Genomic DNA, 17,223 nt, shown 5'->3' with positions numbered 1-17,223 from the left:
GGAGGGCGGCCGCGACGTGTTGTTGGAGCGAGTAGCTGAGCTCCTGGACGCCGCCGCCTCAGGCACACCTCCTTTCTGCATCCAGCTGCCACCCCAGACCCAAGGCGGGCTGCATGGTGGCATCGTGCGCACGCATGCGACTTCCAGTGGACTCCAGGACCCGTCCGGTGCCAACACCTCCGCTGGCACCGGGCGACAAGTCACGCCAGCCCCCTCTCAGGCCAGCAAAGGGGTGCACGCCACGGCCTTCGGCCTCGGCGGACCGCCGCGCCATCACCCCCAAGACGGCGCTCCAAGCCAGGTTGCATGGCATGCGGGGCGCTACAGCGGGGCGCACAGGGCGGCAACCCCGGAAGCTTATGTGCCCTGCATGGTGGATCAGGGGTGCGCACAGGAGGAAGATCATGGCTCGTTCCTCGGGCCAGGCTGGGACGAGGAGACGCCAGAAGCTGAGCTCTTTCGGGAACCCCAGGAGAGCCTCGACAACCGCACCGGTGGCGGCATTAATCGGGTACCACTCAACCCTCAGGAGCAAGCTTATGCTAACCATGGGTCGCAGGAGATACAGGTCGCCGCAGCAGGTGGTTGCCCCAATTCTGCAGCCTCATACCCCTCAGGAGGAGGGCGTAGGGGGCTGCAGGAGAGGGGCCGAGATTCAGGTTCGTCACCGCGGCGGTCGGAGCAAGGCGTTCTCAGGAGGTAGCCCCCCTGTCGGGGAGGTGCCCCAAGGCCTGCCCCCGGCAGGGGACCCGTGGTCGTAGGGGGAACCGCTGGCAACCGCTCTGTCTCATTGGCGTCGTCCTGGTTTCCGGTCGCCGTCGATGGCGGCAGAGTGTGGCGTAAGGCGGGGCCTTTGCCTGGCAATATTCAGCAAGGCCGGTACCTGTGAAGAAGGCCCAGTGCCTGTGAAGCTCGCCGCCCGTGACACTCTCATGTAATAATGAGTGGGGCTGTACACACCCCGGAGTCTCCGGAGAGCCGCCCTCGGGCCTCGGGGGCTCCCGCCCACACCCAGTGGCAGCACTTAGCTCCGCGCTGGTGAGAAGACGTCGAAGACTAGACTAGGTGCCGGACACGGCCTTTTGCTTTTGCCTTTAATTGTTGACAAGTTCTTCGATTTGGATTTAAGTTGGATTTGGGCTCGATGCTTGCGTGTGTTTGGGGGAAGGGGTGTTTAGTCTCATTCGAGCAATCTCTCACGTTCTGGTTTCGGCTTTGTGTCCAAAGTTAGCATCGGCTGCCCCCCTCGCGAGCCCCTCGCGAGCCGGGCCAGGCCAGGCACGTTTTACAGCCGGGACCGCTGTTGCCGCACCCTCTCCGGAGGTCCTCATCACGGAATCCACAAGTTAATCAGGCGATAGCCGAGGTACGGCGGCCCCCGCAGGCCCGCTCAGGACTCGTCAGGGTCGGAAGGTACACAAGTCAGCTGACTCATCACCAGGCCAGCTGCTAAGTTCACACGCAATGTTATACTTACCAGGGTACTAATTGCAAACCTTTACATGAGGGGCTACCCCTCCCAAAATGCTCTTACATTCTTCAGGGCCAAGCCCGAACTTTCTTCGTGCAGGATAAATAACAGTGACACGCGGTCAGTTGGACATATCACTCACCGCGTCTTCTTGGGCATCCTCGGAGGCATCGCTAGCGTCATTGACATTGCCGCCGCCAACATCTTCGTCAGCGCCAGGCTCGTCCACGACCACGCCATCATCATCAGATGCAAAGGCCCTGACGAGGGCGTCCACTTTGCCCTCCACCCATCGCGCAGGGCGCCCCGGACGGCTATGGGCATGGGTGTGATGGCAGCGTCGAAGTCAAAGTGGGGGTCCCTGTCCAGCAGATAGCTGAAGACGCGGGAGAATGCACGCCCGAGCAAGGCTCTGCTCCTCTCTTCGACAAGTCAACTGGACCTTTCGGAGCGGTTCTCCAGAAGTGTCACCACATCGGTAAAAAACTGGAGGTTGCGGGCGTAATTGACCTCATGCGGCTCCTTGGCGGCAGCCTCGCAGATGTTGCCCAAAGCTGTGTTGGCCCTTTCTCTGAGCGTTTGAAGCATCGGGGCACGCTCACGCTCCAGGACCCGCCGCCGACGGATCTCGTCCTCATTCTGCCGCGCGATGGCCTCGGCGTCATCAACCCTCTGTTGGAAAAGAAGCTGCTCGGCCCGGGAAGAGGACAACTCCGCCTGTGCTGTGTTGAGGGCGGCTGCAGAGGAGTCCGCACGACGCGTCACTTCAGCTAGTTTGGCCCTGAGGGCCACAGTCCTGCCCTCAGCCTCGGCCTCGATCAGCCCCAACCTCGTCTCGTATTTGCGCTCGAAGGCCGACCGAGCTTCCGCCACATGGCGATCGACTTCTTCCTAGGCCCGGGCTTCGCGCGCGGCAACGTCATCCTCCGCCCAAGCCACCAGGCGCTCCCTCGTCTCCAACCGCTCAAGATCAAGGTTGCGCTCGGCGGCCTCCAGCGTCAGCGCCTCCTCGTGCTTCAGAAGCTTCGCCCGATCAACAAGGGCCCCCTCCATCGACTCAAGGGCCGCCTGGCGCAGTTCCACTTGCTGCTCCAGGGAGTTGCCCCAGGCCAGGAGCTCCCACGCGCGCTCCTCCGCATCCTTGCACCGTCAGTCTGCTTCTCGGGCCTCCTCGACGGCCTGGGAGCAGGCCTCCCGCGAAGCTGCCAGCGACGCTTCAGCCTTCGCGTTCTCGAGATCACGCTGGTGACGCGTGAGGGCGATGGCTACCTTTAGTTTGCGCCTCTCCTCAGCAAGGCGCAAACCTTCGGCCTCGAGGCGCGCATCCTCGTCAGCAAGCTCTGCCCCGATCCGGCTCACCGCATCCGCCGCCCCTTGGAGGAACTCTTCGTGAAGGGCGCGTCGCTCCCGAGCGCGCCTGAGCACGTCTTCCGCATCACCCTCTTCCATCAGAGCATGCGGAGGGCCCCGAGGCGGCAGGCCCCCTCCCGGCGCGGGGCTGGGGGCTGGCGCCCTAGCAAACGCCGAACGGACCTCTCTGGGAATCCGGCCCGGCGTCGGTCCACCCACGGAGGAGAGCCAATGACAGACTTCAGCCATTCACCATCTATGATTAGAGGAGGAACACGGGGCAGGCCGAATGTGCCCCAGGAGGACTCATGAAGAAAGGACGGCAGGCGCGCAGGCTCGAGGTGCCCTATGCAACGGACCACTCCATCAACTGGTTTGGCAGCAGGGGTGCCGCTCGAGCTCGGCGAGCCCAGGGCCAGCTGAGAAGGCGAAGCTTGGATAGCAAAGTAAACGAGCAAGGAAAGAAGAAGACTTACTCGTCCATGGCAAGGTACTTCCTGCGCTTCAACAGGCGGCAAGGGCGGTCGTTGCCACCCAAGGCCTCCTTCCCCTTGCGGAGGGCCTCGAAGTCTACACGGAACCGACCTAAGCACCCGGCGCAGGGGTCAGCCCTTGGTGTGGAAGAAGCGTCAAGATGATCTGCGCTGGAGGAGTCAGCCTGGGGGGCGCCATCAGGCGTCGCCTCGCGAGGAACGGCTGGGGGCTCGGGAGCCCCGGCCTTAGGAACCACAGGCCGCAACTCCGCACCTGACGCCGCTCCAGGGTAGGCCTAGGGAGACGCCGCCTTCAAGACTTCTCGCGGCGTCGGCACCTTGACATCGGTCGCCTCAACTCCCGCCGGTTCTCGTCTCCCCGCCGTGTCGCCCGAGGAAGGATTGCTGTGGGCGGCAGGGGAAGCAACCACGGCGGCTGGGTTCTCGCGGGGCCCCATGAAGCCAGCAGGGTGCAGTCCCCACTCGTCGAAGCTGGGCATCTGCCTCGCAAAATCGGCCCTGCCAGAGCAAAGATACAAGAGGACACTGTTACTTTGAAGGCTTCCTGGGGAAGGATCGTCAGTCAAGACCCTGAGCACCGTCTGCAACGCTTCAGGCGCCAAGTCCTCCTCCTGAAGCCGCATGCAGTCTCTGTGCCCCATGAAGTCCCACATCCGGCGAGAGTGGTGCTGGAGAGGAGCAATGAACATTGGAGGAATTCCTTCACCACCTTGGGCGATGTCACGTTGAGCGCCCTCAAACTCTGGAAGCGGCGCCAGACGAAGGCAAGCCGGGGGCTTGCGAGCACCTCATGATCCCAACCCGCATGGGGAACAGCAGGCGAGGTCGGATGTGAGAGCAGAGGGTTGGGCACTCCAACGTCCACGTACAGCCACCGCTCTCTGAACCTGGCCTCAGGAGAAGGAAGGCTGAAGTCGATCCCTGAAGCGGCCGTCTCTGGCACGGCGAAGAAGCTCACGCACGCTGAGCACTGAGTGGGGTCGCTCAGGCGCAAGGAGAAGAAGTGGCGCAGCAGGGCCACGGAAGGAGGAATGCCTATCATCGCCTCGCAAACAAAAGCAAAGACAGCCAGAAGAGTAATGGACTCTGGCCCGAGGTGCATCATGTGGATCTGATAATGGGAGAGCACCGCGTTGAAGAAGGCGGAAAAGGGGGGAACCAGACCCGCCCATAGGGCATCAGCAAAGAATCGGACCTCCGTGACGATCCTATCAAGGGAGGCATGGGAGGTAGGCCAGTCCGTGGTCCTGCCGCACTCGTTGAAGATAGTCGTAAGGGCGGAGCGGACCTTGTCCAAAGCTTCTGGATTGAGTATGATCGACCGGGTGACGGCGGGGGTCGCCGCTGGAGGTGTGCAGGGCAAAGGTGTAGGCTTCTTTCCCCTTCCTTTCTTTGTCGGAGCCATGGCGGTGAGAAGGAGGAAGAACTCGAGCCGGATTGGCGGCGGAGGCTGGAGCTCAAGGAAGAAGGAAAGGTAGGAGGCGGGCGAGCAGCGGAAAGGAGGAACAACTGTGTGCAACTACGGGTCCGCTTAGCTGGGCGCGTAACAAGGCGTCGTGGGGAAACGCAGGCGCCCACGTCCAATCAATCGCCACGCGACGCCCAAGCCCGGGCACGCCTTGGGCCTGGGGGCTACTGTCGGCGTTCTAGGAATGGGGGTCCCCAGCCTTGCCTGCCTGCGGCCTGCGGCGTGGCTCAAGTGGGGGCCCAGCGCGACCCATCTTCATCAGCTCAAGCTCAAGACCCTCGCGAGGGGCCAAGCCTCGCAGGGCGGATGACAGAAAGCTTCCTCAGTGGCAGCCTCATCAGGCAGGCTCGCGAGGAGGCGGAGAGATCAAGGCAGGGGTACCTCGCGAGGAACCCGTGATGCAAGCCATGATGATTGAGACCAGGCGGGCGCCGGCCTGCGCAGTGTCCTTGTTTCCCTTTTGGTGCAAAGGAGGAAAGCACAGGCCAAGGCATTAGGCAAAGGTTGTCATTCCAGTGCAACGAGACCAAGACCAGCAGAGCGGCAGGACGAAGGTCACCGTGGAGCCCAAGACGGCATCATCACCAGTACTTTTGGCAGCCGAAGACCACCTTTGGTCAGGATAACTTGTACTAGATGTTCCCCTTTAAAATGGCCAATTGTTAGCGCCCTTCCCGCTCATTATTTGGGTAGAGGCCCAGGGCCTCTATAAATAGAGCTAGCCACCACCGAGTAGAGACATCGAGAAAAACCCCGAGACATCCAGAAATCTGGTAGAGCCCAAGCAGAGAGAGAGAGAGAGAGAGAGAGTGTTAGGCGACTGAACTCACCCTAGCAGTTCATCGCACTAGCTCAAGAACACCTCTCGCGAGGCTGTTCTTCCCTTGTACTGTTCATCATCAGCCCCTGAGGCAATCCACCACACCACACACTGGAGTAGGGTATTACACCACAATGGTGGCCCGAACCAATATACACCTCGTGTCCCTTGTCTTGTTCGTTGTTTCCAGTTTAGATCACGCGAGGGGATTGGACATAGATCGGTAGGGGAGAGATCTCCGCGCGCACCCAAGTGTTCGAACCTCAAGGGTCTGCCGAAACCCGAAATCCGACACATAGTCTGCTCTAAAGACCTTGTTTTCACTCCAGAATTTGCCATCACCGTGTCAAATGGCTGATGCACACGAAGAGCAGTTGAATGTACTAACATTGTTGACAAATGTAATATGTAACGAAAAAAAGGATGGCCTGATATAATTTACATATAAGATGACTGTCTAAGAAGGATGGCATTGCAAAATTCACATATATGATGCCTGGCTAAACAAGATGGCGTTGCATAATTCACATAAACGATGAATAAACTAAACAGATGGCATTCGCACAAAGGATGTCTAAACTAAGCAGATGACATATTTGATGTATAAAGTAAGCAATGCAAGACACCATATGCATGATATAACCAACATCAGCATGCCAAGTTAGAGCGAAGACCTCAGGGGGTAAATAGGAGTTGTCTTCTCCTTCTGAATCCCCCTCAGAACAGATATCTTCCTCTCGATTACAATCCGAAATGTGTGGAGGGGGGCTTCCTTTGCGCCTACCATGGAGCGACGTCTGCATGAAATTTTATTGCCATGTAAGGCTCGTCTCTTTTGCTCTACATGTTCAGTTCCATTGTTTACAATAACTATCATGCATAGGAATAAAACATAGTGAGATTATGTAAGGAGTGCATGCAGAAATCCAGAGTGATGGTAGCAACCTGTGGATAGACCCAAAACTAATAATAGCAGGCAGATAATGGCTTCAGTTAAAAAATACAGATAATGGCTTCTTTACTATTTGTTTCCCACCCAACATGAAACTCATAGTAGACACCGGAGATTAACCAGATAGTAGATAGATACTATTGATAGCGGCCCCGATATGTACCCCACAACCATTTAAAATCTCAAGTTTGACCATTAGTTTGGAGCTGACTCAGAGTCTAATCGGTGAACAGGACAATAAAGTAGCATGTAATATTAAGTGATGCATAACGTAAGCAAACATGAAAGAGTGTGACCTCTCTTGCGGACCCGTGTAGTCCTCGAGGTCATTTGCTCGGTTGATGATGGTAATGCAGTTTTCATGGCTGCCAGCGGCGGGGAAGAAGATTTGAGGCGGCGAAAGATGGTCTGGAGGCCGGATCCCTGCTGTGCTGGACCCTTTTGTCGTTGGAGTAGCTGAGTGGGGTGGACGACGGTGCAGCAGGAACGGGACAAACCATGCAAGGTTTTCTTTGACAACTATCTATAAGAGAAGTAATTCTGTAAGGGCTCGTTTGAATTGGAGGATTCCAACAATGCAGGGATAGGAAATAGACAGGAATAGGATAGGAATGCACGTGCAAAATAGAGAATTTAAAAACACAGGATTTCTGCCAATCTGGGTGTTTGATTCACAACAATTGGAAAATCACAGGATGCAAAGAAGCATGGTGAGATTAAGTCAAAGCACAAGAAAATGTACAGTTATAATGCTATTATGCTACTATCTCTTAGTATTGTGCTTCATGAATAGGAATTTGAAAAGGAGGACAAGTGAAAATTAAAATTCCTACATTTTTTCTTTCAAGGAGACACTAAAGGAACAAATATGTGTGCTCAGTGGACAATATATATAACATGTAGAGTAAAAAAGAGATGCAACAAGTGTACAACCTCTTTGGCGAAGCCATGACGATCTCAGCGTGATTGGGTTGGTCGGTGAGGATGCTCCAGCTGACTTTGCTGTCGGAGGAGGGGAAGAAGATCTTAGGCGTCTAGAGATGGAGCTCGAGGTACTGCTCCGCTGTGACGGAGGGTTTCGTCGTTGGAGCAGCTCCGGTGAGTTGTACGACGTCGAGGCTGAAGCAGGACAAGAGAGACAACGAACAACGTTAACCTGAGTGGAATTCTAATAGCATCTCCAATACATGACGTAAAATACATAACCACAAAGTGCTAGATGCAAAATACATCGACCGCTCATCTCTGAACTTAACTATCAAAACTGAACTTAACTGTCGAAACTGAACTTAACTCTCGAAACTGAACTTAACCGTCGAAACTGAATTTTGTTGTCGAAACTAAATGCACTAGCAAGGTGAAGCTACACATCGGTCGACTGACTTTTTCTTGCAGCCGTTGGATACGAAATCAAGGGCCTGTGGTTCATCTTCAACCTCCACCCCCCTGAGCCGCCAGCCACCACCGGGCACAAAACAGCCCCCCGCCGCCCGTGGCCGGCGGTGCGCTGCCCCGCCCGCCCCGAAAACACTCACCACCGCCGGTCCGCCGCCGCCCCGGCCATCCCTCTAGCCCCCCCCCCCTCGTGCCAAGCTTTTTCTCCGGCGATCACCGCCCCCATCCTGAACCCTAAGATAGATAGTGGGGTACCTCTCCGATGAGCCCTCCTCCCCGCTGCGGCTGGTTCTTCCTTCACCCCGGCGAGCCCCCCCCCTGAAAATCGACTGACCCAAAAGTCGATTCAGTCGACTGAAGTGTAGCTAAATCGGAGCAGCATCGCAAGCAAGAGCAAGAGCGAGAGCAGCAGCGCGAGCAAGAGCAATAGCAAGAGCAGACCAGGCAGGGGACCGGGAGCAAGAACAGAGCAGCAGCGCGAGCGAGAGATAAAGCAGCAGCAGCTCCTACTGATGTGGACGTCGCCTCCGAGGGAGCGACGCCATGGAGGAAGTGGCCGGTGACGCCGCCGTGGATGGAGCCGCGCCGTGTCGGCTTGGGACCGAGCGCCGGCAGCACCGTGAGATCGATTCAAGAAGAAAATGCGGTGATTAGTGTACAACCTCTTTGGTGGCGCCGATTAGGCCGCAGTTTCATCCGAGGAAACAGTGATGATGATGCTCTTCTGGTGGTGCAGGTGAAGACAACGGTGTGGGAATGGAGGTGGGACGAAAGACGAGGGGAATGTCGGGGTAGCTCCTTGGAGGTGGAGGACGGGATGGCTGAACCGGCGGGACTATGAGATCGACGACGGATCCTCATCCGGTACGGCGGATGAGGGACATCGAGGTGTTGCTGTGAACGACGTCGTCGGGGAAGAGGCTCCGGCTGGGTGGCGGACGGAGCAGGGTGTGGGGTTTCGTCGCGGGCTTTCGCGGCCTCGGTGTATGAATGGGTGGGTGGATGGGATGGCAGTGGGGAACCATGGCTTAGAGACGCGCTTGTCCGAAATGTGGGGTAAGTTACGAAAGTACCCCCATCGATTTGAGGTGGTTCTTTCGGTTCAGGGGTACCATGGGCATTTCGCGTGTCAGGATTTCACAGGAGGTGGGAGTTTTCACGCGCGTTGTAATTTTGGAATAGCAAGGCGCGGGTTGAGATGGAGGGAATTGTCGGAGCACAACGAGACAAAGATATATCTTAAATATTTCGGGCTAACAAGGCGCGGGTTGAAATTTCCAGACAAGCCCAACGTGTACTGTACCAAATCAATGCGCACTACAACTGTCATTCAAAACTTTGAATTCATGTTATGTTCAACTAAAATATTTCGCTGCGTGTATAATGCATGCAACCTACTACTCAAATGAACGTTTTAGTGCATTCCAAACGTATATACTACCGCTTCAATATGAACTAAATTTGAATTTGTTTCTCTATTTGAATAAGATCTACAGTAATGATTGTTGTGAAGTCAAAGCATTTGAATTCGTTTCTCTGTTTTAATAAGATCTTCAATCATCATTATTGTCAAGTTAAACCATCGTTTGTGTATTATCTTCACAGCACACCACATGATTAGTCTCGAGTTACATATGAACTATGTGTACTATATGAACTCGAACTAGATTTTTTGAATCCACTTTATTTTGATTTTAAGTCACATTACATTTCTAGCTCTAGCTAGATCTTCATAATCTAAACCATGTCCCATATGTATAATGTGTTTATCACATTATGTATGGTGCCCCGCCCCCTACGCCTACAAGTATTTAGATGTGAGTTGCAAACACCACACATTACCACAAATTCAAATAAAATGTGAGAATTTCGATATATAGTATTGTTTAGATTGTTCGATATTTAGTTGTAAGCTACAAACGCCACACATTATCACAAATTCAAATAAAATGTGAGATTGTTTGATGTATAGTATGGTTTAGATTGTTCGGCATTTAGCTGTGAGTTGCAAACGCCATGCATTATCACATTATGGTATAACATGTGCACAGCACGTGTACCACCGCTATATTCATGCATGCAATGTTTAAAACACTATGATCTCCTATTCAAATGTATGAATCCGCTTTCATATCAAATTATGATCTTTGTTAGTCTCTTACACCCACACAATCCTCTAACCTTAGTAGCTACCACTAACTTTCTCTCGTGCATGCACACGCCCTCCTTGCCCTCCCCCTCCCTCGGCATTCTATACACTGGGCACATTCATTTTTTTCTTTAGGTCATTCTCCCAGAGTCTCCACAACTCCTTTCCGACACACACCGATCGATAAACCTCTCCAGCGATGCCTGCCTACAACATACACACACACCTTCAATCTCCTCCTTTATGTGTCCTTGCCTCGTGTCTCTCATACGGTCAGACACACGTGCAAACTCTCGCCCCTCTTTTCATCGATCTCACAACCGCACACTCCTCCCCGTATCTAGCTAGTAGTTGGGCCTCTCGCACCACCTCCTAGCTCCATTCTCTCTGTCTATCCGTCTCGCTGGGCCTTATTTGCCTCTAACAAATGGACGTACACCGACCGATCTCTCGCTATACATATAGCTAGCTAGGTCCTTATAACTCGTTTTTACCCACACGTCAATCGATTTATCTCATTAGTTGTGTCTCTCCCTTCCTCCGACAAACAACAATTGATCTACCGATCTAGTTAGGTTTGCTTACCAAACACATGGTTCCCCTTCATCATCCATGGATGCGTCCTGACAGATCTATCATGCACAGGCACACACAGAAACACATCCCCACTCTTATTGATAACATTGCAGTTCCACCCTCAGTTTTCTAGTAGGCCTCTCCCACCATCTTTGAGAAACAACTCCATCACCCATCCAGCACTCTACCCCTCTCCCTCCATCTCCCTCCCTCTCTCTCCTCTCTCTCTCTCTCTGTCCCATCATATTTCCCGTCCTTCAGTTATGTATGGATGTCGACCGATCTCCCTCAAGACATAGCTGGGTCTCTCCTTCTCAACACATATATGAGTCGTTCTACCTATATAGTTAGGCCTCTGCCTACCCCTCCCCCCACCCCCCTCCCCCCCACACACACCGATACATCGAGCGCTCTAGTCATGTCTCCCTGCCACACACAAACTTGACATGTGCCCTCTAACGTTCCGGTAGGCCAGTCGCCCTATATCTTTTACTTGCACACACACACAATTTCGATGGCTCTCTTCATCGATCTCACACCCACCCACTTGATCCTCTCTTCGACTCTATCGATAGCTATGACCCCTCCCTCTCTTCTTGTGGATTGCCCGACCCTCTATGTATGATATGGATAAGCCTCCATTTCACACACATTGCATGCAAAATTTTGTTTGAGATGTCATCGACACATATTCCCACAAATAATTCACGAAATAAACCCCCCACCCCAAAACAAAAAACACTCACGAACGCGGTTTGTATCTCTCACACAGGGACGTGCACGAAGAGACGAGGTGCATGCACGGCGCACGTACTCCCGTCTCTTTCCCAACCACACCCACGCGGGTACACTGTGGAGCTTATTTCTGTACGAAAAAGGCAGCCCACGTGGTAATTTGGCACGTGTATTGGTTGTCCACTTGGTGGAGGGAGGATCGTCTACCACGGGTGAACAAACAAATTGCGACTTGATGTGTTATGTTAAAAAAAGAGGCAAACCATGTGGGGCCTACCTTAGAGGCAAGGCTCTATACACTGGAGTACTTTTGATGTGTCCCATCAACTCGCAAAACGAGGAGAAGCTTGCTTAGTACGCCGTCTCCCCCGTTCCTAAATATAAGTCTTTCTAGAGATTTCACCATGAACCACATGCGGATGTATATAGATGCATTTTAAGTGTAAATTCATTCATTTTCTCCCGTATGTAGTGGAATCTCTACAAAGACTTATCTACTAGTAATAGCTAGCCACCACTACTAGGAATTCTCTATCCTCTCCTTGAGCCACATCATCAAAATTGATGTAGCCGTTAGATGAAGTAAATCAGTCCATAATAGCCGTCTGATCTAGATGTTGAGAGGATCCGCACTAAGCCACATGCAAGCATGCAGAAATACCGTGGCACATGCATGTGAGTGGGTTTTAAATCACATCAACATGTCTGCATGCAAGCATGCATCGGTAGCATGCATGTAAGTGAGCTTTTAAGTCCCATTAACATGTCAAAAAGAAAAATATAATCCCATTATGCAGTAGGAGTTGGCTGATCTTTTTTCCTTACGTGGGATGATCTAAATGATGATGGGAGTTTATTTAGTTTGGCTACCACATTTGTCATGCGGTTATAGAGTTTTTTTTAGTTCTATGAAATCGATAATTTTGCGCAGAGAGATATACCGCTGTTCCACGGCAACGCGCGGGGACTCATCTAGTAATATTTAGGAACTGAGGGAGTACTATGTAAAGAGTTAGGTGTCACACGGTGATAGTGTGAGGTGGGCCATGTAATCACTGAGTCTGCGTGTTTTCACTGCTCTTGCACGCCTTCATTGTAAGAATGGAGAAAATTGTAATCTAGTAGTAGTACCTCCTTTCGCCGAAAGCGTGGGACATCCAACAGTCCTACCACCTCAGTAATAAAGACCAATGAGTCAAATCACATAGACCCAGTAGTAAGTTGGACGGACGAAGCAACCATCACTCTTGCGCCAGTGAGAGGTCGCGTCCGCTCTGCCCGGGCATGAATGCGGCACTGATTCTTTGGAGCGGCGCTGACCTTTTCGGGCGGGAAGCGCACGCGGGCGATGGAGAGGCTTTGGGTGGGCCAGGCTAGTCAGGAGCGGGCGTGGCAGCTGTCCGCATGTCCCTACCGGACACGCCCGGAAACGAGAGGATGCATCGACTCTCGCGGCTAAAACGTATACTACACAACATCTCTCTGTAGGAGTAGGTCGATCTGTCGCTCTCTCTAACACACACATGTTGTTAAACACACACACACACGCACCTTGGTCCCGTTGCACCTTCTAACGTGACTTATTACACCTAGACGGAGGGAGTAGTAAATATATGAGATACGGTGGCACACTGACTTAAGTCGAATACAAGTGCCCAAAATTTGTGTGCATGTTATAATAAGGATTCACTTAAAATAGTACGTGAGCAAACAGAGGGATCAATTGGACAGTGTTCCCAAGCAGTAGCGAGATGTGTGAGGTAAGATACACCGCTGGCGCTTTTAATTTTTCTTATTAATTTGTTTGTTTCACCCTCTGACTGGTGGGACCCAACGTACTACGTGGAGAGAGGTAAGGTGACTAAGGCTGCACCACGGTCGATAGTCTTACCACAAAAGCCACATGACACGATTATGATTGAAATCCCAATGACTCCCACACACACACACACACACAAAACACGGCATGCTTGTCACACGAATGCAGGAATGTATAAAAGGTTATTTCCCTCTCATTGAACATAACGGGAGGGTTGTGTAGCTGGTTTGCCTGTTCGCTCATCAAACTTGAGGTCTCGGGTTCGATAAGTACACTTGAGCATAATTTGTGCCACGAGGATTCTTTGACTGGTCAAAATGTTTTCTAGGGTTTGCACGCTTCACACTCTCTCTCTCTAGTATATATATACACGCTGGAGCCTCAGCGCTTGTAGTTGCTCTCTTCACGTGCCTCTCTCTCCCCTCACTGCTGCTCAAAGAGCTGGCAGGATCCGTCTGCCGGGAAGGGAAGGAGGCTTAACGATGTCGCCGTCGGCGAGAGACTACCGGCGCAGCTGTGTAAGTGCATCTAGTGCCACCCCAGTTGGATTTGGAGTATTGACGACAAACCTAGTTGAGGGACTAATGTGTTTGTGAGAATTGCAGGATAACACAGGTAGAAGTCCCTCATTGATTCAGTTTTCCTACCAGAGATGACCCCTAAAAATGTATGAAGACATTGAAGTCAAAGGTGGTATGTGAAGACATTCACATTGAAGACTATGTCATGAGAAGACATCGCGTGAAGACTATGGAGCGCGAAGACTTAGTTCTTTCATCGTTCTTTTTCTTCTTTGTTGAGTCATAGGAACCACCGTACTGTTAAGTGGGGTCCAAGAGAACCAGTCAGAATGACTGAAGTGATGCCTAATCAAAATCCTATGTCTTCGAGTGAAGACTATGAGAGCAAATCTTGTCCAGAGTTGGATAAGTCAGCTTTTCTTGTAGCCCAAGTAAAGTTGTCGTGTGTGTTTGAAATCTGACCGTTGGAACACGTGTCAGTTCCTTAGTGACCCAGGGTCATTTCGGACAAATCAGGTCGGGTTGCCTAGTGGCTATAAATAGCCCACCCCCTACAACCATAAACGGTTGGCTGCTCAGAGTTAGAGTACGGATTTTGTCGTTTGAGAGCAACCCACCTCGAAGCCTTTGAGAGAGAATTCCTTGCGAGGATAAAGCCCTAAACACCCAGAGCCAAAGAGCGTTAGGCATCACTTAAGTCTTCTTGTCTGTGTGATCTGAAGACTTATTACACTTTAGGACTGTGAATCCTCCAGCCGGTTAGGCGTCGCGTTCTGAGCATCCAAGAGTCATTGTGGATCGCCGGTGAACGAAGTCTGTGAAGGTTTGGAAGTCTACCTTGAAGACTTACCAGAGTGATTGGGCGAGGACTGGGTGTCCTTAGCTCAAGGGGAATAAGGTGAAGACGAGGTCTTCTGAGTTGAATCTCAGCCTCCCTAACCAGACGTACAGTTGTCATAGCAACTGGAACTGGTCCAACAAATCATTGTCTTCAACGAGTCACTGGTTCCATCCTTCCCTTCCCTTTGCTTACTGTTGGCTCTTGTGAAGTCATTGTATGATTGCATTATCTTTTGTCTTCACTAAGTGACTACTTGTTCTGATTGGCTTCACAATATCTTCCTACCTGATCTTTACTGCCTAGCTGCTATTAGTCATTATGCTTTCACTTCATTGAATACTTGACTATGGTTTGCCTAGTGTAGTCTACCTTCCGCTGTATGGTAATAGGTTTATTTCTATCATTTGTCTTCGAAACTTCCATGTTTTGAAGACTTTCATAAAAATCGCCTATTCACCCCCCCCCCTCTAGTCGATCACTAGCACTTTCAATTGGTATCAGAGCAAGGTACTCCCTTGTTCTGTGTGATTCAGTTTAACCACCTGGAGTTTTAGCTATGTCGACTGCAGGGATAATTAGGGTCTCCGCTGCTTGCCCCGTCTTTGATGGAACTGAATATCCCTACTGGAAGAATAAGATGCGCATGCATCTTGAAGCCATTGATGTCGACCTATGGTATGTCATCAAGAACGGCATTCCCAAGGCTGGTGAAGGTGTCACCGCTGTTGATGTCAAGAAGTTCGTTCAACTGGACTCCACTGCCAAGAACATCATCTGTGGTCATCTGACCAAAGGACAGTATGGCCGCGTGAGTGCTTTGGAAACAACTAAGCTAGTCTGGGACTGGCTCTCCAAGGTCAATGAAGGCGTCTCAACCCAGAGAGATCAGAGAATCAGTGTCCTTCGCAACCTCTTCAACCGCTTCAAGAGAAATGACAATGAGAACGTCCAGCTCACGTTTGATCGACTCACTAACATCACAAATAAGCTTCAAGCTCTCGGCGCCACTGAGATCACCAAGCATGAAGTCGTCAAGACACTCCTAAGATCACTTGACAGCTCGTTTGACACCCTAGCCCTGATGATTCAAGAACGTCCTGATTTCAAGACACTCGATCCGTCGGACATACTTGAGAGGCTCAACACACATGAGTTTCAGCTTTCTAAGAAAAGAGACATCTACGGAGGCTCATACAGCTGAAGACATTCCAGCTGTTGATCCCACCGCTGCTGAAGACATTGGTCACCATGACAATGTTGAAGATGATGTAGTTCTTCCTCAGATCGAGCACCAACAGGTATCATCGCCTGTGCTTACGCACAGCGAACTCATCAGCATTGGACATCCTCTGACGCCAATTGCTCAGGATGCATCATGTGCTGATCACCCACAACAACAAGTCACACCACCCCGGCAAGAAGAAGATGATGACTTTGAGGCCCAGCCAACTCCGTCTCCAGAGGCGTCACCAGCATTACGCAGGCTTCGCAAAGGACCAAGGTCTCAAGTCCCTCTTTCGAGCGTTCCAGAAGTAGAAGTGCCCCACCAATCTGTTGCACGTCAAGTGTTTCCAGATGCCACTCCTACTGTGAATGTCTCCGAGTCTAAGGCTAAAGCTGCTGAAGACATTCTGGCTGCATCAGCCGACGACACCCAAGAAAAAGAATGTGTCCCTACTCCCCCAACTACTGAAGAAGCTGTTCTCGAGGAGAACGTGTCTGTGCTCGACCCTCCAGCTCATCAAGTGGAGGTAGAAAATCTTGAGGCTGCCACCACCAACACAAATGAAGCCAATGACGTTGTCATGGCTGAAGCAAATGTAGAGCCTGCACCAATGCCAGAAGTCACTGAAGCCATTGATGCAACTGCTCCTGAAACCTCTGTTGTGCAGCCCAACGCCTCTGCCGCTGCTCCTGTTCCTGCACCTACTGCTGGTCCTCAGTTTGATTATCATGTTGAGCACAGGCCTCAGGTACAGAAGCCAATGCCAATATTGCCCAGGTTTCCAGGTCCTGCATCAGCACCTAGATCCTTTAATCTCAACGGCTTCAAAGCAGACAACACCTTCTTCAATAGCTCCAAGAACACCTACTCAAGGGAAAGAATATCTTTTGATCGGTTCTGGAGCTATCCGCAGCGAAGTTATTACTAATGCATTCTGTACAATCAAGGTCGCATCTTCCCTCATATGCGTCTTGACACCGAAGCAATAACTGGTCTGCCCTGCATGGAAGAAACTCTGGATTGCTTCAAAGAGGCTGGATTGTTGCCTTTCGTCACCGACCAAGAGCACTGGAACGCAGATTTGCTGCTCCAATTTTATGCCACTCTTCACATACGAGGCTACAACAGAGATCCGAAGACTTGGGTCCTTGAGTGGATGACTGGAAATGTTCATCACGAAGCCAAAGCCTTTGATATCATTGAGCTCACTGGTCTGCCCACTCCTGGAGATCTCTATGAACCTGGCTGTCAGCTTCACAGTGAAGCTATGGAGAGCATCTTTCAGAAGCCTGAACCGAACAAGAGTCGGATGCTCAGTATGATGAAGCCTTTGCCTCCAGATGCTGCATATCCTAAGGAGTTCTTTGTTGAAGACCTTGAGTATCTTCACAGACTATCTATCACAAT

The sequence above is a fragment of the Triticum urartu genome, chromosome 2 (assembly GCF_003073215.2).
Source record: "Triticum urartu cultivar G1812 chromosome 2, Tu2.1, whole genome shotgun sequence".
Lineage (NCBI taxonomy): Eukaryota > Viridiplantae > Streptophyta > Magnoliopsida > Poales > Poaceae > Triticum > Triticum urartu.
The sequence above is the reverse complement of the archived record's forward strand: the minus strand, read 5'-3'. Positions refer to the sequence as shown.